This window comes from Entelurus aequoreus, linkage group LG11 (genome assembly GCF_033978785.1).
Source record: "Entelurus aequoreus isolate RoL-2023_Sb linkage group LG11, RoL_Eaeq_v1.1, whole genome shotgun sequence".
Classification (NCBI taxonomy): Eukaryota; Metazoa; Chordata; class Actinopteri; order Syngnathiformes; family Syngnathidae; genus Entelurus; species Entelurus aequoreus.
In genome coordinates this window covers 15,859,053-15,882,035 of record NC_084741.1, presented here as the reverse complement: position 1 = coordinate 15,882,035, position 22,983 = coordinate 15,859,053, and the positions used below count along the sequence as shown (strand labels likewise).

The following is a 22,983-nucleotide window of genomic DNA, read 5'->3' as shown; positions in this document are numbered from 1 at the left end:
TTATTAATGTGGCGTGGGTGGTTAATAAAGTGGTTATTAATGTGGCGTGGGTGGTTAATAAAGTGGTTATTAATGTGGCGTGGGTGGTTAATAAAGTGGTTATTAATGTGGCGTGGGTGGTTAATAAAGTGGTTATTAATGTGGCGTGGGTGGTTAATAAAGTGGTTATTAATGTGGCGTGTGTGGTTAATAAAGTGGTTATTAAAGTGGCGTGGGTGGTTAATAAAGTGGTTATTAATGTGGCGTGGGTGGTTAATAAAGTGGTTATTAATGTGGCGTGTGTGGTTAATAAAGTGGTTATTAATGTGGCGTGGATGGTTAATAAAGTGGTTATTAATGTGGCGTGGGTGGTTAATAAAGTGGTTATTAATGTGGCGTGGGTGGTTAATAAAGTGGTTATTAATGTGGCGTGGATGGCTTCCATCTGGACAGGCGTGCTCCTCAGGGTCCTCCAGAGGACACTTGGTGAGGGTCTCGGAGGTGAACGCCCAGCTCAGCGTTTCGCTGATAAAGTGGCGCCAAAGGGCAGCTCACCCTGGGGTCAGGAGGTCACGCTGGTGACGGAACCTGCAGGGTGGAGAGCAGGGTGAGGATCCAGACCTGCAGGGTGAGGATCCAGACCTGCAGGGTGAGGATCCAGACCTGCAGGGTGGAGAGCAGGGTGAGGATCCAGACCTGCAGGGTGAGGATCCAGACCTGTAGGGTGAGGATCCAGACCTGCAGGGTGAGGGTCCAGGAGGTGAAGGTGCAGGACTGGGTGGGAGGCACAGGGACAGGAAGTCATTTCTTGAAGTTGTGAGGTTCTTGTCCTGCGTGCCTTGGAGATGTCAGCCTCATGTCGGACATCTCAAGCTCACATGTGGAACACAAGGACAAACATTCTTGCTTCTTCTTGTTCCTTCATGGTCCTTTTTGTTCCTTCATGGTTCTTCTTGTTCCTTAGTGGTCCTTCTTGTTCCTTCATGGTTCTTCTTGTTCTTTCATGGTCCTTTTTGTTCCTTCATGGTTCTTCTTGTTCCTTAGTGGTCCTTCTTGTTCCTTCATGGTTCTTCTTGTTCCTTAGTGGTCCTTTTTGTTCCTTCATGGTTCTTCTTGTTCCTTCATGGTTCTTCTTGTTCCTTCATGGTTCTTCTTGTTCCTTTATAAATATTCTTGTTCCTACATGGTTTTTCTTCTTCCTTCGTGGTTCTTCTTGTTCCTTCATAATCCTTCTTGTTCCTTCATGGTTCTTCTTGTTCCTTCATAATCCTTCTTGTTCCTTCATAGTTCTTCTTGTTCCTTCATGGTTCTTCTTGTTCCTTCATAAATCTACTTGTTCCTACATGGTTTTTCTTCTTCCTTCGTGGTCCTTCTTGTTCCTTCATGGTTCTTCTTGTTCCTTCATGGTTCTTCTTGTTCCTTCATAGTTCTTCTTGGTCCTTCATGGTTCTTCTTGTTCCTTCATAGTTATTCGTGTTCCTTCATGGTTCTTATTGTTCCTTCAAAGTTATTCTTGTTCCTTCATGGTTCTTCTTGTTCCTTCATGAATCCTTCTTGTTCCTTCATGGTTCTTCTTGTTCCTTCATAGTTATTCTCGTTCCTTCATGGTTCTTCTTGTTCTTTCAAAGTTATTCTTGTTCCTTCATGGTTCTTCTTGTTCCTTCATGAATCCTTCTTGTTCCTTCGCGGTCCTTCTTGTTCCTTCATGGTTCTTCTTGTTCCATCATGGTTCTTCTTGTTCCTTCATGGTTCTTCTTGTTCCTTCATGGTTCTTCTTGTTCCTTCATAATCCTTCTTCTTCCTTCATGGTTTTCTTGTTCCTTCGTGGTTCTTCTTGTTCCTTCATAATCCTTCTTGTTCCTTCGTGGTCCTTTTTGTTCCTTCATGGTTCTTCTTGTTCCTTCATAATCCTTCTTGTTCCTTCATGGTTCTTCTTGTTTCTTCATGGTTCTTCTTGTTCCTTCATGGTTCTTCTTGTTCCTTCATAGTTATTCTTGTTCCTTCATGGTTCTTCTTGTTCCTTCAAAGTTATTCTTGTTCCTTCATGGTTCTTCTTGTTCCTTCATGAATCCTTCTTGTTCCTTCGTGGTCCTTCTTGTTCCTTCATGGTTCTTCTTGCTCCTTCATAATCCTTCTTGTTCCTTCATGGTTCTTCTTGTTCCTTCGAAGTTATTCTTGTTCCTTCATGGTTCTTCTTGTTCCTTCATGAATCCTTCTTGTTCCTTCGCGGTCCTTCTTGTTCCTTCATGGTTCTTCTTGTTCCTTCATGGTTCTTCTTGTTCCTTCATAGTTCTTCTTGGTCCTTCATGGTTCTTCTTGTTCCTTCATAGTTATTCGTGTTCCTTCATGGTTCTTCTTGTTCCTTCAAAGTTATTCTTGTTCCTTCATGGTTCTTCTTGTTCCTTCATGAATCCTTCTTGTTCCTTCATGGTTCTTCTTGTTCCTTCATATTTATTCTCGTTCCTTCATGGTTCTTCTTGTTCTTTCAAAGTTATTCTTGTTCCTTCATGGTTCTTCTTGTTCCTTCATGAATCCTTCTTGTTCCTTCGCGGTCCTTCTTGTTCCTTCATGGTTCTTCTTGTTCCATCATGGTTCTTCTTGTTCCTTCATGGTTCTTCTTTTTCCTTCATGGTTCTTCTTGTTCCTTCATAATCCTTCTTCTTCCTTCATGGTTTCTTGTTCCTTCGTGGTTCTTCTTGTTCCTTCATAATCCTTCTTGTTCCTTCGTGGTCCTTTTTGTTCCTTCATGGTTCTTCTTGTTCCTTCATAATCCTTCTTGTTCCTTCATGGTTCTTCTTGTTTCTTCATGGTTCTTCTTGTTCCTTCATGGTTCTTCTTGTTCCTTCATAGTTATTCTTGTTCCTTCATGGTTCTTCTTGTTCCTTCAAAGTTATTCTTGTTCCTTCATGGTTCTTCTTGTTCCTTCATGAATCCTTCTTGTTCCTTCTTGGTCCTTCTTGTTCCTTCATGGTTCTTCTTGTTCCTTCATAATCCTTCTTGTTCCTTCATGGTTCTTCTTGTTCCTTCGAAGTTATTCTTGTTCCTTCATGGTTCTTCTTGTTCCTTCATGAATCCTTCTTGTTCCTTCGCGGTCCTTCTTGTTCCTTCATGGTTCTTCTTGTTCCATCATGGTTCTTCTTGTTCCTTCATGGTTCTTCTTGTTCGTTCATGGTTCTTCTTGTTCCTTCATAATCCTTCTTCTTCCTTCATGGTTTTCTTGTTCCTTCGTGGTTCTTCTTGTTCTTTCATAATCCTTCTTGTTCCTTCGTGGTCCTTTTTGTTCCTTCATGGTTCTTCTTGTTCCTTCATAATCCTTCTTGTTCCTTCATGGTTCTTCTTGTTCCTTCATGGTTCTTCTTGTTCCTTCATGGTTCTTCTTGTTCCTTCATGGTTCTTCTTGTTCATTCATAGTTCTTCTTGTTCCTTCATGGTTCTTCTTGTTCCTTCATAGTTATACTTGTTCCTTCATGGTTCTTCTTGTTCCTTCAAAGTTATTCTGGTTCCTTCATGGTTCTTCTTGTTCCTTCATGAATCCTTCTTGTTCCTTCGTGGTCCTTCTTGTTCCTTCATGGTTCTTCTTGTTTCTTCATAATCCTTCTTGTTCCTTCATGGTTCTTCTTGTTCCTTCATAGTTCTTCTTGTTCCTTCATGGTTCTTCTTGTTCCTTCATAGTTCTTCTTGTTCCTTCATGGTTGTTCTTGTTCCTTCATAGTTATTCTTGTTCCTTCGTGGTTCTTCTTGTTCCTTCAAAGTTATTCTTGTTCCTTCATGGTTCTTCTTGTTCCTTCATGGTTCTTCTTGTTCCTTCATGGTTCTTCTTGTTCCTTAATGGTTCTTGTTGTTCCTTCATGGTTCTTCTTGTTCCGTCATGGTCCTTCTTGTTCTGTCATGGTTCTTCTTGCTTGTTCATAGTTATTGTTGTTCCTTCATGGTTCTTCTTGTTCCTTAATTGTTATTCTTGTTCCTTTATGGATCTTCTTGTTCCTTTATGGATCTTCTTGTTCCTTCATGGTTCTTCATGTGTCTTCATATTTCTGCTTGTTCCTTCATAGTTATATTTGTTCCTTTATGGTTTTTCTTGTTTCTTCATAGTTCTTCTTGTTTCTTCATGGTTCTTCTTGTTCCTTCATGGTTCTTCTTGTTTCTTCATAGTCCTTCTTGTTTCTTCATGGTCCTTCTTGTACCTTTGTGGTTCTTCTTGTTTCTTCATAGTCCTTCTTGTACCTTTGTGGTTCTTCTTGTTTCTTCATAGTCCTTCTTGTTCCTCCATGGTTCGTATTGTTTCTTCATAGTTATTTTTGTTCCTTCAAGGTTCTTCTTGTTTTTTCATAGTTCTACATGTTCCGTCATGATCTTTCTTGTTTCTATATAGTCCATCTTTTTCCTTCATGGTTATTCTTGTTTCTTTATAGTTATTTTTTTCCCTTCATGGTTCTTCTTGTTTCTTCATAGTCCTTTTTGTCCCTTAATGGTTCTTCTTGTTTCTTCATAGTCCTTCTTGTCCCTTAATGGTTCTTCTTGTTTCTTCATAGTCCTTCTTGTCCAGTAATGGTTCTTTTTGTTTCTTCATAGTCCTTCTTGTTCCTTCATGGTTCATATTGTTCCTTCATAGTTCTTCTTGTTTCTTCATAGTCCTTCTTGTTCCTTCAAGGTTCTTCTTGTTTTTTCGTAGTTCTACATGTTCCATCATGATCTTTCTTGTTTCTATATAGTCCTTCTTGTTCTTTCATGGATGTTCCTGTTCCTTCATGGTCCTTCTTGTTCTTCCATAGTTCTTTTTGTTCCTTCATGGTTCTTCGTGTTTCTTCATAGTTCTTCTTGTTCCTTCATAGTTTTTTTTTTGTTCCTTCATGTTTCTTCTTGTTTCTTCATAGTTCTTATTCTTCCTTCATGGTCCTTCTTGTTCCTTCATAGTTCTTCTTGTTCCTTCATAGTTTTTCTTGTTCCTTCATGTTACTTTAATACTTGTTTGCTCCTTCATGGTTCCTCTGACTTTTCCATGATTGTCTTGCTACTTTATGGTTCTTTTTGCTTCTTTATGGGTTTACTTGGTCCTTCATGGTTGTTATTTGTTCTTTATGGTTCTCTTTGCTCTTATATTCTTCTTTTTGCTCCCTCATGCTTTTGTTTGGACTTTGCTCCTTATTATTTTCTGACACTTTTTTGGTTCTTCTTACTCCTATATTTTGTTCTTGTTCCTTGATGGTTTGTTTTGCTCTTCTATGGTTATATGTGCTTCTTTATGGTTCTTCTTGCTTATTTATGGTTCTTCTTGCTTCTTTATGGTTCTTTTTGTTTCTTTATGGTTCTTCTTACTACTTTTTGGTTTTCTTGCTTCTTTATGGTTCTTCTTACTACTTTTTGGTTCTTCTTGCTTCTTTATGGTTCCTCTTGTTTTTTTATGGTTCTTCTTGCTTCTTTATGGTTCTTCTTACTACTTTGTGTTCTTCTTGCTTCTTTGTGGTTCTTCTTGTTTCTTTATAGTTCTTCTTGCTTCTTTATGGTTCTTCCTACTACTTTTTGGTTCTTCTTGCTTTTTTATGGTTCTTCTTACTACTTGTTTGTTCTTCTCACTTTTTTATGTTTATTCTTACTACTTTTTGGTTCTCCTTGCTTCTTTATTGTTCTTCTTCCAACTTTTTGGTTCTTCTTACTTCCTTATGGTTCTTCATGCTTCTTTATGGTTGTTCTTGTTTCTTTATGGTTGTTCTTCCTTCTTTATTGTTCTTCTTGCTTATTTATGGTTCTTCTTACTACTTTTTGGTTCTTCTTGCTTCTTTATGGTTCTTTTCACTACTTTTTTGTTCTTCTTGCTTCTTTATGGTTCTTCTTGCGTCTTTATGGTTCTTCTTGTTTCTTTATGGTTCTTCTTCCTTCTTTATGGTACTTCTTGCTTCCTTATGGTTCTTCTAACTACTTTTTGGTTCTTCTTTCTTTTTTACGGTTCTTCTTACTACTTTGTGGTTCTCCTTGCTTCGTTATTGTTCTTACTACTTGTTGTTTTCTTGCTTCTTTATGGTTCTTCTTACTACTTTTTGGTTCTTCTTGCTTCTTCGTGGTTTGTCTTACTTTTTTGTTTTTGTTGCTTCATTATATTACATCTTACTACTTTTTGGTTCTCCTTGCTTATTTATTCTTCTTACTACTACTTTTTGGTTATTCTTGCTTCTCTATGGTTCTTCTTACTACTTTTTGGTTCTTCTTGCTTCTTCATGGTTCTTCTTACTACTTTTTGATTCTTGTTGTTTCATTATGGTTCTTCTTGCTTCTGTAGAGTTCTTCTTACTACTTTTTGGTTCGCCTTGCTTCTTTATGGTTCTTTTTAGTACGTTTGGTTTTTCTTGCTTCTTTATGGTTCTTTTTACTACTTTTTGGTTCTTCTTCCTTCTTTATGGTTCTTCTTGCTTCTTTATGGTTGTTTTTACTCCTTTTTCATTCTTCTTGCTTCTTTATGGTTATTCTTAGTTCTTTATGGTTCTTCTTACTAATTTTGGTTCTTCTTACTTCTTTATGGTTCTTCTTACTTCTTTATGGTTCTTCTTACTAATTGTGGTTCTTCTTACTTCTTTATGGTTCTTCTTACTTCTTAATGGTTCTTCTCACTTCTTTATGGGTCTTTTTTCTCCTACATGGTTCTTTTTGGCCCAGTTATCTTTTTGGTGCTAGAAAGTGTTTCAGGATCAGTTTTTAAATCTATTTTTTATGAATAAAATATTCCCCATCAGGTGTTCTTCCAGTCCTTACAAGAACTTGTATTTACCTCCACACTGTTAGATGGCTTTTTTTCTTTTTTTTTCCGTCTATGTTGAGGGTTGTGGTGTTCATTTTACACGACTTTGGTAAAGAATCTATAACGTGTTGTGTTCAAAGTTCCGTCCTTCATTTTGGACTGTGAAGGAGTTTGGCTCACTCAGTCATGTGACCTCATTGTTAAAACAAAAAAAAGCAATGCCAGCAACATTTCTCCACATTTGGGTCACTTGGAAGGGTCAGAACGCGGGCCGGGCCCGCGAAGAAGAAGAGGCCAGTGTGGTTAATCCTGGCGCCCGCGTGGGGGTCAGCTAGCAGGGGCGGGGTGTTAAGAGCGTCGGTCAGTTCCTGGGTGGAGGAGCATCCAGGGCACCCCTGGGGGCGTGCGCTCTGTCCGGGGGGGCTCGGCGGCGGCCGGGTCAGCGCTGATGGATGAGTCCCGGGCCCATTGTGGCAGGTGCCCACCAGCCCCGACCCGTCCGGCCTAATCAGCATGGCGCTCGAACAACGGGCCCCATTTAACCTCTTAATGAGCACTCACTCAATCTGGACACACACACACACACACACACACACACACACACACACACACACACACACACACACACACACACACACACACACACACACACAGGAAGAGCTACTTAATGTGGCGGAACACAAGGAAGGTAAATAAAGTGACAAAGTCCATCCTATGAAGACTCATCATCGTCATCACAAGTCCATTAATACATTAAACTTTGTCACAATTATTAAAAATGATCTTTTACTGATCAAGCAATGAAAATCACTTCAACTTTTATTATCTAACTGACTACTTTTGTGACACGGTCAGTGAGCGGCGTGTACTTTTTGTACTTATTTCTGCACAATAACTCAAATGTGGTAACAATAGGTGTGAATCTTCAGGCACCGCACGATTCGATTCGATACGGACTCGATTCGGAATCGATTCTCGATTCAAAATCAGTACTTTTTTCAAACATTAGGTGCCAGTTCTATGATTAACTACATTCCTCCATAAAACAGATAAACAGCTTTGATACTTTTCTATATTACTAATAAATTAATATTATATTATAATTAATATATTATATTAATAAAATTCTACCCACATTTTTAATCAAGTCAAAATGTTTTATTCTAAAGACCCTTTTGGATCGGAAAGGGAAGAGGATGCGGACAGGTTTCCGTTGCTGTGTTTTTTCAGCACTGTGTGAGTGGACAAACGTGTGAATGGAGAAACCTGGTGTGAGTGGTCAAATGTGATGTGAATAGAGAAACACGGTGTGATGTGGGGGGGGGAGAGGGGGGAATTGGGCGAATGGACAAATGTGGGGAACGACGACATGTGTTTTGAATGGACAGAGATTATGCGAATGGACAAATGCGTGTGAATGGGAAAAAACATGGTGTGAATGGACAAACGTGGTGTAAATAGAAAAAGCCCATGGTGTGAACGAAGAAACAAAGTGTGAATGGACAATCTGGCATTCACACAGTGCTTCTTCATTCACACGATGGCCTTTTTCTATTCACACCACGTTTGTCCCTTCACGCCATGCTTTTTCTATTCACCCCACGTTTGTCCATCCACACCATGTTTTTTCTATTCGCACTGCATCTTTCTATTTATGCCAGAGTGTCCATTCACACAGAGCTTCTTTATTCACACCATGGCCTTTTTCTATCCACCCCACGTTTGTCCATTCACACCATGTTTTTTCCCTTCGTACTACATCTTTCTATTCATGCCAGGATTGTCCATTCACACAGTGCTTCTTCATGCACACCATGGCCTTTTTCTATTCACACCACATTTGTCCATTCACGCCATGCTTTTTCTATTCACACCACGCTTGTCCATTCACACCATGTTTTTTCCATTCACACTACATCTTTCTATTCATGCCAGATTGTCCAGTCACACAGTGTTTCTTCATTCACACGTGGCCTTTTTCTATTCACACCACATTTGTCCATTCACGCCATGCTTTTTCTATTCACACCACGCTTGTCCATTCACACCATGTTTTTTCCATTCACACTACATCTTTCTATTCATGCCAGATTGTCCAGTCACACAGTGTTTCTTCATTCACACATGGCCTTTTTCTATTCACACCACATTTGTCCATTCACGCCATGCTTTTTCTATTCACCCCACGTTTGTCCATTCACACGCATTTGTCTATTCACATAATCTCTGTGCATTTAAATCACTGTCCTGTTTCACACATTTGTCCATTCACCCATTTTTCCCCCACATCATGGAAAAACAGAATAAATGGACAGATAAATATGGTGGTAATGGACAAATGTGGCATGAGTAAAGACGCATGTTGTGAATGGAGAAACATGGTGTGGGTGGTCAAATGTGATGTGAATAGAGAAACGCGGTGTGAAGTGGGGAAAAAAATGGGTTAATGGACAAATGTGTGAACAACGGCACATGTTTTAAATGCAAAGAGATTATGTGAATGGAAAAACACGTGTGAATGGACAAACAGGGTGTGAATAGAAAAAGGCCATGGTGTGAATGAAGAAACACTGTTTGAATGGACAATCTGGCATGTATAGAAGGATATAGTGTGAATGGAAAAACAGATAAATATGGTGGTAATGGACAAATGTGGCATGAGTAAAAATGCATGGTGTGAATGGAGAAACATGGTGTGGGTGGTCAAATGTGATGTGAATAGAGAAACACGGTGTGAAGTGGGAAAAAAATGGGTGAAAGGACAAATGTGTGAACAACGACACATGTTTTAAATGCACAGAGATTATGTGAATGGAAAAACGTGTGTGAATGGACAAACATGGTGTGAATAGAAAAAGGCCATGGTGTGAATGAAGAAACACTGTGTGAATGGACAATCTGGCATGTATAGAAGGATATAGTGTGAATGGAAAAACAGATAAATATGGTGGTAATGGACAAATGTGGTATGAGTAAAGACGCATGGTGTGAATGGAGAAACATGGTGTGGGTGGTCAAATGTGATGTGAATAGAGAAACACGATGTGAAGTGGGGGAAAATGGGTGGATGGACAAATGTGTGAACAACGACACATGTTTTAAATGCACAGAGATTATGTGAATGGAAAAACGTGTGTGAATGGACAAACATGGTGTGAATAGAAAAAGGCCATGGTGTGAACGAAGAAACACTGTGTGAATGGACAATCTGGCATGTATCGAAGGATATAGTGTGAATGGAAAAACAGAATAAATGGACAGATAAATATGGTGGTAATGGACAAATGCGGTATGAGTAAAGACGCATGGTGTGAATGGAGAAACACGGTGTGGGTGGTCAAATGTGATGTGAATAGAGAAACACAGTGTGAAGTGGGGGAAAAAATGGGTGAATGGACAAGTGTGTGAACAACGACACATGTTTTAAATGCACAGAGATTATGTGAATGTAAAAACGCGTGTGAATGGACAAACATGGTGTGAATAGAAAAAGGCCATGGTGTGAACGAAGAAACACTGTTTGAATGGACAATCTGGCATGTATAGAAGGATATACTGTGAATGGAAAAACAGAATAAATGGACAGATAAATATGGTGGTAATGGACAAATGTGGTATGAGTAAAGACGCATGGTGTGAATGGAGAAACACGGTGTGGGTGGTCAAATGTGATGTTAATAGAGAAACACAGTGTGAAGTGGGGGAAAAAATGGGTGAATGGACAAGTGTGTGAACAACGACACATGTTTTAAATGCACAGAGATTATGTGAATGGAAAAATGCGTGTGAATGGACAAACATGGTGTGAATAGAAAAAGGCCATAGTCTGAAGGAAGAAACACTGTGTGAATGGACAATCTGGCATGTAAAGAAAGATATAGTGTGAATGGAAAAACAGTGTGAATGGACAGAGGAATATGGTGGTGATGGACAAACGTAGTATTGTATGAGTAAAGACGCATGGTGTGAATGGAGAAACTTGGTGCGGGTGGTCAAATGTGATGTGAATAGAGAAACATGGTGTGATGTGGGGAACAAAATAGGTGAATGGACAAATGTGTGAACAACGGCACATGTTTTAAATGGACAGAGATTATGTGAATGGACAAACGCATGTGAATGGAAAAAATATGGTGTGAATAGACAAACGAGGTGTGAATAGAAAAAGCATGGCATGAAAGGACAAACATGGTGTGAATAGACAAACATAGTGTGAATAAAGATACATGGTATAATTCGACAAACATGGTGTAATTGTAAAACTTGGTGTGAATAGACAAACAGCGAGTGAATGGAAAAACAGTGTAAATTGACAAATGTGTGAGTATACAAACATGTGCAAATGGAGACGCATGGTGTGAGTGGACAAACATGGTGCAATTGGAAATCTTGGTGTGGATAGACAAACAATGTGTGAATGGACAAACGCAGTGTGAATGGACAGCCATGGTGTTTATGGACAATCATGTGTGAATGGACAAACATAGTGTGTATAGACATTCATAGTGTGTGAATGGAAAAACAGTGTAAATTTTCAAATGTGTGAGTATACAAACATGTGTGAATGGAGACACATGGTGTGAGTGGACAAACACAGTGCAATTGGAAATCTTGGTGTGGATAGACAAACAATGTGTGAATGAACAAACGCAGCGTGAATGGACAGTCATGGTGTTTATGGACAATCATGGTGTGAATGGACAAACATAGTGTGTACGGACATTCATAGTGTGTAAATGGAAAAAAAGGGTATATTGACAAATGTGTGAGTATACAGACATGTGCGAATGGAGACACATGGTGTGAATGGACAAACATGGTGCAATTGGAAATCTTGGTGTGGATAGACAAACAATGTGTGAATGGACAAACGCAGCGTGAATGGACAGTCATGGTGTTTATGGACAATCATGGTGTGACTGGACAAAAGTAGTGTGTATGGACATTCGTAGTGTGCGAATGGAAAAAACAGTGTAAATTGACAAATGTGTGAGTATACAAACATGTGTGAATGGAGACACATGTGTGAATGGACAAACACGGTGTAATTTGAAATCTTGGTGTGGATAGACAAACTGTGTGAATGGACAAACGCAGTGTGAATGGACGGTCATGGTGTTTATGGACAATCGTGGTGTGAATGGACAAATGTAGTGTGTATAGACATTCATAGTGTGTGAATGGAAAAACAGTGTAAATTTTCAAATGTGTGAGTATACAAACATGTGTGAATGGAGACACATGGTGTGAGTGGACAAACACAGTGCAATTGGAAATCTTGGTGTGGATAGACAAACAATGTGTGAATGAACAAACGCAGCGTGAATGGACAGTCATGGTGTTTATGGACAATCATGGTGTGAATGGACAAACATAGTGTGTACGGACATTCATAGTGTGTGAATGGAAAAAAAGGGTATATTGACAAATGTGTGAGTATACAGACATGTGCGAATGGAGACACATGGTGTGAATGGACAAACATGGTGCAATTGGAAATCTTGGTGTGGATAGACAAACAATGTGTGAATGGACAAACGCAGCGTGAATGGACAGTCATGGTGTTTATGGACAATCATGGTGTGACTGGACAAAAGTAGTGTGTATGGACATTGGTAGTGTGCGAATGGAAAAAACTGTGTAAATTGACAAATGTGTGAGTATACAAACATGTGTGAATGGAGACACATGTGTGAATGGACAGACACTGTGTAATGGGAAATCTTGATGTAATTTGAAATCTTGGTGTGGATAGACAAACTGTGTGAATGGACAAACGCAGTGTGAATGGACGGTCATGGTGTTTATGGACAATCGTGGTGTGAATGGACAAATGTAGTGTGTATGTACAGTCATAGTGTGTGAATGGAAAAAGAGTGTAAATTGACAAATGTGTGAGTATACAAACATGCGTGAATGGAGATGCATGGTGGGAATGTACAAACACGGTGCAATTGGAAATCTTGGTGTGGATAGAAAAACAATGTATGAATGGACAAATGCAGCGTGAATGGACAGTAATGGTGTTCACGGACAATCATGGTGTGAATGGACAAACGTAGTGTGAATGGACATTCATAGTGTGTGAGTGGAAAAACAGTGTAGATTGACAAATGTGTGAGTATACAAACATGTGCGAATGGAGACACACGGTGTGAATGGACAAACACTGTGTAATGGGAAATCTTGGTGTGGATAGACAAACATTGTATTGTGTTGGGCCCATTATTATTCACCATTTACATAAATACACACAATCACAATGTAAGATCAGCACTGTGTGAGAACATTTTAACAAGAAATGGGCAACAAATTATGTTAGTATGTGCTTTTAAATATTTAGGATTTTTAATTGATGACCACTTGAGTTTTAAAGGCCTACTGAAATGATTTTTTTTTATTTAAACGGGGATAGCAGATCTATTCTATGTGTCATACTTGATCATTTCGCGATATTGCCATATTTTTGCTGAAAGGATTTAGTATAGAACAACGACGATAAAGATTGCAACTTTTGGTATCTGATAAAAAAAAAGGCTTGCCCCTACCGGAAGTAGCGTGACGTAGTCAGTTGAACATATACGCAAAGTTCCCTATTGTTTACAATGATGGCCGCATGAAGTGAGAGAGATTCGGACCGAGAAAGCGACAATTTCCCCATTAATTTGAGCGAGGATGAAAGATTTGTGGATGAGGAAAGTGCAAGTGAAGGACTAGTGGGGAGTTGAAGCTATTCAGATAGGGAAGATGCTGTGAGAGCCGGGGGTGACCTGATATTCAGCTGGGAATGACTACAACAGTAAATAAACACAAGACATATATATACTCTATTAGCCACAACACAACCAGGCTTATATTTAATATGCCACAAATTAATCCTGCATAAAAACACCTGCGTGTTTGTTACGCTAGCTCCTAGCTCCTCTGCTAGCTCCTAGCTCCATAGAACACGCCAATACAATTCAAACACCTGATCAACACACACAATCACTCAGCCCAAAAGACCGTTCACCTAACCCAAGGTTCATAAAGCTTATATATTTAAAAAAAGTTACATACATACGCAAAAAAAAGTTGCGCACATACGGTCAAGCGATCAAATGTTTAGAAGCCAAAGCTGCATACTCACAGTAGCACGTCTGCGTCTTTGTCATCCAAATCAAAGTAATCCTGGTAAGAGTCTGTGTTGTCCCAGTTCTCTACAGGCGTCTGTGTATCGAAGTCAAAAGTCCTCCTGGTTAGAGTCTCTGTTATCCGAGTTCTTCCATCTTGACTGCATCTTTCGGGAATGTAAACAAAGAAGCGCCGGCTGTGTACTGTTGTTGCTGACTACGTTCGAAAAATACGTCCATTTCGCACCGACAACTTTCTTCTTTGCTTGCTCAGCTTCTTTCTCCATAATGCAATGAACATGATTGCAACAGATTCACGAACACAGATGTCCAGAATACTGTGGAATTATGAAATGAAAACAGAGCTTTTTCGTATTGGCTTCAATGTGGAAGGCATACCCGTGTTCCCCGGGCTACGTCACGCGCATACGTCATCCTCAGAGGCGTTTCGAACCGGAAGTTTAGCGGCAAATTTAAAATGTCACTTTATAAGTTAACCCGGCCGTATTGGCATGTGTTATAATGTTAAGATTTCATCATTGATATATAAACTATCAGACTGCGTGGTCGGTAGTAGTGGGTTTCAGTAGGCCTTTAAGGAGCACATTCAGTATGTTGTAAAAAAAACTGAAACTTTTACTGGGATTTTATTATAGAAACAAGTCTTGCTTTTCTTTTACTGTGAAACAGAAATTGGTGGAAACAACCTTCTTACCTGTTATTGACTATGGAGATGTGTTGTACATGAATGCTACTGCTGGTTGTCTCCACAAGCTGGATAGTGTGTACCACGGTGCACTGAGATTTATCACCAACTGCGCTCCCCTTACTCACCATTGCGTATTATACTCAATGGTTAACTGGACATCTTTATGTGCTCGACGCCTCAATCATTGGTATGTTTTCATCTACAAAACCATTCTGGATTTTAATATACGGATGGACTTTAACCAATAACTTTATCAGGCACAGATGAAAGATTCAAGACACAATGACATGAGTTGACCACTATGTACAACTATTATGTAAAATGGCAGACAGGGCAAAAATGCAATCAATCTATCAAAATCACCACTCTGTGCCTGGGATTACAAAACAGTGTTTGACTTACAGACTTCAGGACAGACTCCTAATGCAGATTTTATCTAAAAAGAAAGGTTCTGCTTACCTTGAATTGGCCAATTGAGTCTGTCCAGAAGATTGCAAGAAGTCATCAATCAACAGCGTGCCATCTCGGACGAAGCCCCCAAATTGTTGCGTCGACCAGCATTCCTCCAATGGGGAATTCAAATTGCTAGTCTCTCCCAGATTCTTTTTATGGCAATATGCTGTTGTTTATATTCAATCACCAGGCAGAAGTTGGTATTTTGTGGTTTATTCTCCAAGCTAAGAGGACAAACCTGAGACCAATCCAGCACCCAAGCATTCCCTAGCCCGGTCCAGATCGGTCTACCAAAACCCCGGAACTCCTCTCTACTTCCTCCTTCTCCTGTCCCCCCCCACCTGCTGTTTCCCCAGTCTAGCTGTGCTTCTTATCTTAGGAATGTAATGGCAGTCTCAACAAAGACAGTGCTCTGACTCTAACCAAGGACACTCGAATCCAAGCACTTTGTACCACACGAGACATTAGCTGATGTAAATATGACTATAGGAGTTTTTAGAAAGAAGTAACACTTAAATATGGATATATGGAAAATATCTCGTTCCATCAGTATCACTCCATCTTATCTGTCTTGTCTTTTAACAAAGAAACAAGGAAGTCACAATCTTCGTTCAATGAATGTTCTGCAATTTGTCGTCCCCAAAGTAAGAACTGAACTTGGCAAGAAAGCATTTAGGTTTTCAGCAGCGAAGGCTTGGAATAACCTACAATCGAATATTAAACTTCAAACCCTTGTTACGTTGAATGAGTTTAAAGCTTCTGTGAAAGGACTGCAGTCTACCTTGTCTGTATGCACATGTGTTATGTGAGCAAGTTTTAATGTCGTGAATGTGATGTTTTATGTATTTGTTTACTGTTTTTAATGTAACCTTGCTGCTGCCCTCTTGGCCAGGTCTCCCTTGGAAAAGAGATCTTTGATCTCAATGGGATTTTACCTGGTTAAATAAAGGCTAATAAATAACAAATAAATAAAAAACAATGTATGAATGGACAAACGCAGCGTGAATGGACAGCCATGGTGTTTATGGACAATCGTGGTGTGAACGGACAAACGTAGTGTGTATGGACATTCATAGTGTGTGAGTGTAAAAACAGTGTAAATTGACAAATGTGTGAGTATACAAACATGTGCGAATGGAGACGCATGGTGGGAATGGACAAACATGGTGCAATTGGAAATCTTAGTGTGGATAGACAAACAATGTGTGAATGGACAAACGCAGCGTGAATGGACAGTCATGGTGTTTATGGACAATCATGGTGTGAACGGATAAACGTAGTGTGTATGGACATTTATAGTGTGTGAATGGAAAAACAGCATGTGAATGGAAAAACGGTGTAAAATTGACAAATGTGTGAGTATACAAACATGTGCGAATGGAGACACATGGTGTGAATGGACAAACGGTGCAATGGGAAATCTTGGTGTGGATAGACAAACAATGTGTGAATGGACAAACGCAGCGTGAATGGACAGTCATGGTGTTTATGGACAACCATGGTGTGAATGGAAAAACATAGTGTGTATGGGCATTCATAGTGTGTATGGACAAACACGGTGCGAATAGACAATCGTGTAAATGGACAATAATGGTGTAAATGGACAAACATAGTGTGAATGGACAAACACGGTGCAATTGGAAATCTTGGTGTGCATAAACAAACAATGTGTGAATGGACAAACGCAGCGTGAATGGACAGCCATGGTGTTTTTGGACAATCGTGGTGTGAATGAACAAACGTAGTGTGTATGGACATTCGTAGTGTGTGAATGGAAAAACAGTGTACATTGACAATTGTGTGAATGGACAAACAATGTGTGAATGGACAGTCATGGTGTTTATGGACAACCGTGGTGCGAATGGACAAACGCAGTGTGTATAGACATTCATAGTGTGTGTATGGACAAACACGGTGTGAATGGACAAACGGGTGAGTGGACAATCGTGGTGTGAATGGAAAAACGTGGTGCAGAAAGACGGGTGAATCGACAATCACGGTTTGAATCCACATACACGGTGTGGGTGGAGGAGCGCGGTGTGAACAGACAACCATAACGCGAATGGACAAACCAGGAACAGGACCTTGTTTATGTTGGTGTTGATGATGAAGAGTGTGCTAATGACACTGATTAGCTTTGGGGGGTGGGGGGTTGAGGGGGGGGGGGGGATAGGTTCTGTCTGGTTTGGGTCTGGCTCAAATTGACTTTCTGCCATCTGTTGTGTGTGTGTGTGTGTGTGTGTGTGTGTGTGTGTGTGTGTGTGTGTGTGTGTGTGTGTGTGTGTGTGTGTGTGTGTGTGTGTGTGTGTGTTGCCAGCAGGGGGGATTGGACAGATTAGGAACTTGGCAACCTCGCACACCTCCATCACTTTTGGGAGGGCCTGGACGCTGATGCTCGCCACGCGCTCGCCATGGAGAAAGAGAGGGAGGGAAGGACAGACGAGGGAGGGGGGGGGATCATGGCCGCCCTAACCTGTTTAATTCTCTCTAATGGCCTCTCCATTCAGGGATTAAGTCCCTAAATCCACACACACGCACAAAGGAAGTGGACAATGGGCGACCCTCAGCAGTCATTTGGCGAGGCATCAAACGGCCTTTGGGCTGCAATTAACATGTTTGGAGGTCACATGACCACCCGGGGGGGCGAGTGGGGATTGGTCGGTCGTCGCAGGAAGCAGAAAGAAGACTTAATCGCCATCGCCCACCTTTCTTCTTTTACGAGGCTTTCCCTCCGCGCTTTTATTGCTGCGGGATCAGACCCAGCAATCAGTTTCCTGTCTCGGAAAGTTCCAGGAGAAAATGTCCCATCTTCAATCTGATCTTCTTTTGTTTACAGGGGGGCCGCAGTGGGGGGGAAACGGGCGAATGGACAAACGTGTGAACAAACAACGACGCAAGTTTTCAATGCACAGAGATTATGTGAATAGACAAACCCGTGTGAATGAAAAAAAACACGGTGTGAATGGACATATGTGGGGTGAATAGAAAAATCATGGTGTGAATGGACAAACGTGGTGTGAATAGAAAAAGGCCATGGTGTGAATGAAGAAACACTGTGTGAATGGACAATCTGGCATGAATAGAAATATATAGTGTGAAGGAAAAATTAACGTAAATGGACAGAGAAATATGGTGGTAATGGACAAATGTAGTATGAGTAAAGACACATGGTGTGAATGGAGAAACCTGGTGAGGGTGTTCAAATGTCATGTGAAAAGAGAAACAAGGTTTGATGTGGGGGGAAAATGGGTGAATGGACAAATGTGTGAACAACGACACATGTTTTAAATGCACAGAAATTATGTGAATAGACAAACCCGTGTGAATGGGAAAAAACACGGTGTGAATAGAAAAAGAATGCCGTGAATGGACAAACGTGGTGGGAATAGAAAAAGGCCATGGTGTGAATGAAGAAACACTGTGTGAACGGACAATCTGGCATGAATAGAAAGATGTAGTGTGAATGGAAAAAACATGGTGTGAATGGACAAACTTGCGGTGAATGGAAAAAACATGGTGTGAATGGTCAAACGTGGGGTGAATAGAAAAAGCATGGCGTGAATGGACAAACGTGGTGTGAATAGAAAAAGGCCATGGTGTGAATGAAGAAACCTGGTGAGGGTGTTCAAATGTGACGTGAAAAGAGAAACAAGGTGTGATGTGAGGGAAAAAATGGCTGAATGGACAAATGTGTGAACAACGACACATGTTTTAAATGCACAGTGATTATGTGACTAGAATAGTGTGAATGGAAAAAACATGGTGTGAATGGACAAACGTGTGGTAAATAGAAAAAGCATGGCGCGAAAGGACAAACGTGGTGTGAATAAAAAAGGCCATGGTGTGAATGAAGAAACACTGTGTGAATGGAAAAGCTGGCATGAATAGAAAGATGTAGGGTGAATGGAAAAAACATGGTGTGAATGGACAAATGTGGGGTGAATAGAAAAAGCATGGCGTGAATGGACAAACGTGGTGTGAATATAAAAAGGCCATGGTGTGAATGAAGAAACACTGTGTGAATGGACAATCTGGCATGAATAGAAAGATGTAGTGGGAATGGAAAAAACATGGTGTGAATGGACAAACGTAGTGTGAATAAAAAAGGCCACGGTGTGAGTGAAGAAACACTGTGTGAATGGACAATGCGGCATGAATAGAAAGATGTAGTGTGAATGGAAAAAAACATGGTGTGGATGGACAAAGGTGGGTTAAATAGAAAAAGCATGGTGTGAATGGACAAACGTGGTGTGAATAGAAAAAGGCTATGGTGTGAATGAAGAAACACTGTGTGAATGGACAATCTGGCATGAATAGAAAGATGTAGGGTGAATTGAAAAAACGTGGTGTGAATGGACAAATGTGGGGTGAATAGAAAAAGCATGGCGTGAATGGACAAATGTGGTGTGAATATAAAAAGGCCATGGTGTGAATGAAGAAACACTGTGTGAATGGACAATCTGGCATGAATAGAAAGATGTAGTGTGAATGGAAAAAACATGGTGTGAATGGACAAACGTGGGGTGAATAGAAAAACCATGGCATGAACGGATAAACGTGGTGTGAATAGAAAAAGGCCATGGTGTGAATGAAGAAACACTGTGTGAACGGACAATCTGGCATGAATAGAAAGATGTAGTGCGAATGGAAAAAACATGGTGTGAATGGACAAATGTGGGGTGAATAGAAAAAGCATGGCGTGAATGGACAAACGTGGTGTGAATAGAAAAAAGCCATGGTGTGAATGAAGAAACACTGTGTGAACGGACAATCTGGCATGAATAGAAAGATGTAGTGCGAATGGAAAAAACATGGTGTAAATGGACAAATGTGAGGTGAATAGAAAAAGCATGGCGTGAATGGACAAACGTGGTGTGAATATAAAAAGGCCATGGTGTGAATGAAGAAACACTGTGTGAATGGACAATTTGGCATGAATAGAAAGATGTAGTGTGAATGGAAAAACCATGGTGTGAATGGACAAACGTGGGGTGAATAGAAAAAGCATGGCGTGAATGGGAAAACTTGGTGTGAATAGAAAAAGGCCACGGTGTGAATGAAGAAACGCTGTGTGAATGGACAATCTGGCATGAATAGAAAGATGTAGTGGGAATGGAAAAACCATGGTGTGAATGGACAAACGTGGGGTGAATAGAAAAAGCATGGCGTGAATGGGAAAACTTGGTGTGAATAGAAAAAGGCCACGGTGTGAATGAAGAAACACTGTGTGAACGGGCAATCTGGCATGAATAGAAAGATGTAGTGCGAATGGAAAAAACATGGTGTGAATGGACAAACGTGGGGTGAATAGAAAAAGCATGGCGTGAATGGACAAACGTGGTGTGAATATAAAAAGGCCATGGTGTGAATGAAGAAACACTGTGTGAATGGACAATTTGGCATGAATAGAAAGATGTAGTGTGAATGGAAAAACCATGGTGTGAATGGACAAACGTGGGGTGAATAGAAAAAGCATGGCGTGAATGGGAAAACTTGGTGTGAATAGAAAAAGGCCACGGTGTGAATGAAGAAACACTGTGTGAATGGACAATTTGGCATGAATAGAAAGATGTAGTGTGAATGGAAAAACCATGGTGTGAATGGACAAACGTGGGGTGAATAGAAAAAGCATGGCGTGAATGGGAAAACTTGGTGTGAATAGAAAAAGGCCACGGTGTGAATGAAGAAACACTGTGTGAATGGACAATCTGGCATGAATAGAAAGATGTAGTGGGAATGGAAAAAAAACATGGTGTGAATGGACAAACGTGGGGTGAATAGAAAAAGCATGGCGTGAATGGACAAACGTGGTGTGAATAGAAAAAAGCCATGGTGTGAATGAAGAAACACTGTGTGAACGGACAATCTGGCATGAATAGAAAGATGTAGTGCGAATGGAAAAAACATGGTGTAAATGGACAAATGTGAGGTGAATAGAAAAAGCATGGCGTGAACGGACAAACGTGGTGTGAATATAAAAAGGCCATGGTGTGAATGAAGAAACACTGTGTGAATGGACAATCTGGCATGAATAGAAAGATGTAGTGCGAATGGAAAAAACATGGTGTAAATGGACAAATGTGAGGTGAATAGAAAAAGCATGGTGTGAATGGACAAACGTGGTGTGAATATAAAAAGGCCATGGTGTGAATGAAGAAACACCGTGTGAATGGACAATCTGGCATGAATAGAAAGATGTAGTGTGAATGGAAAAAAAACATGGTGTGAATGGACAAACGACAGTAAGTAATGGTGAATCCACCTAAAATGACTTTGTATCCAAATCAATCAGCAGGTTAATCAAGGTCATCATCTGACTTCTTCCTGCAACTTTCCAACCTTTTATTTTGAAAAGCTCCAATCAACCGAGCCGAGCAGAAAGTTGCAAGAAGTGTGTGTGTGTGTGTGTGTGTGTGTGTGTGTGTGTGTGTGTGTGTGTGTGTGTGTGTGTGTGTGTGTGTGTGTGTGTGTGTGTGTGTGTGTCCTGCAGGCATGCAATTTAGACAAAAAGCTACATTTGAATGTGCTTGTTTGCCCCCCAGCTACCTGCAGCCCCCACAAGCACGCAAACACACCAGTTGACAAGCGGACTTTGAAAGTCTGGCTTTTAAATCTCCTCACATGGTAAACACCATCTGCACCCCCGACGGCCCCCGAAGGCCCCCGATGGCCCTCGACGGCCCCCGAAGGGCGGACGCTGCTTCTCACCGTCACGAAGCTACATTTGAAACTTCACGTTTGTTGGGCGTCTTAGCATGTTAGCATATGTGGCTAACGCTGGTTGGGCACAAAAACCGCTAACTTACCACTCGTCATCCTTTTCCAGATCACGGCACGACGTGCAATTCTTTGCCCAAACACCGGGGGCGCTGCTTTCCACAGACACTGTTGTTAGCTTGCTAGCATCCGTCGTCAAACAATGCTATAATTAAAGAGGGACTGGGAACGTTATTGGAGATGGAACGGAATAATACGCCATAAACATAACTTGATACGAAGTCAGAGTCGTGTAAACACAGCAAACATCGTACACACTGACCCGATTAGCATAGCATTAAATTATAGTGAAATATTTCCAAATATAAGATTGGAATATGTTAATTAATAGTGAAATATTTCAAAATATAAGACTGGAATACGTTGATATATTTCAAAATGCAAGATTAAAATGTGTTAAATTATGGTAAAATGGTTAAAAAATGTGATTGAAATATGCTAAATTGTGGTGAAATATGTCAAAATATATAACATTGAAATGTGTTCAATTATGGTGGAACATTTCAAAATGTAAGATTGAAATATGTTAAGTTATGGAAAAATATTTTTTTAATGTAAAAATTTAATATAGTGAAATATTTCCAAATATAAGATTGGAATATGTTAATTTATGGTGAAATATTTCAAAATATAAGACTGGAATACGTTGATATATTTCAAAATGCAAGATTATAATATGTTAAATTATGGTGAAATAGTTAAAATATAAGATTGGAATATGTTCATTTATGGTGAAATATTTCAAAATATAAGATTGAAATATGTTAAGTTATGGAAAAATATTTTTTTAATGTAAAAATTAAATGTGTAAATTATAGTGAAATATTTCAAAATATAAGATTGGAATATGTTAATTTATGGTGATAATATTTCAAAATATAAGATTGGAATATGTTAAATTATGGTGAAATATTTGAAAATATAAGACTGGAATACGTTGATATATTTCACAATGCAAGATTATAATATGTTAAATTATGGTGAAATAGTTAAAAAATACAATTGAAATATACTAAATTATGGTGAATTATGTAAAAATATATAACATTGAAATGTGTTAAATTATGGTGGAATATTTCAAAATATAACATTGAAATATGTTAAGTTATGGAAAAATATTTTTTTTAATGTAAAAATTAAATGTGTAAATTATAGTGAAATATTTCAAAATATAAGATTGGAATATGTTAATTTATGGTGAAATATTTCAAAATATAAGACTG

General features: G+C 39.7%; 1 protein-coding gene across 1 annotated transcript in view; it reads right to left on the bottom strand.

Moving 5' to 3' along the window:
- Nucleotides 1–1,085: 1,085 nt before the first annotated feature.
- atg5 (ATG5 autophagy related 5 homolog (S. cerevisiae)) overlaps nt 1,086–22,983 on the bottom strand; it is a 190,148-nt gene continuing 168,250 nt past the window's right edge. The window contains exon 9 of the transcript XR_009827721.1: nt 1,086–7,275. The gene's annotated coding sequence lies outside the window, so the exon portion shown is untranslated. The remainder of the gene's footprint in view (nt 7,276–22,983) is intronic.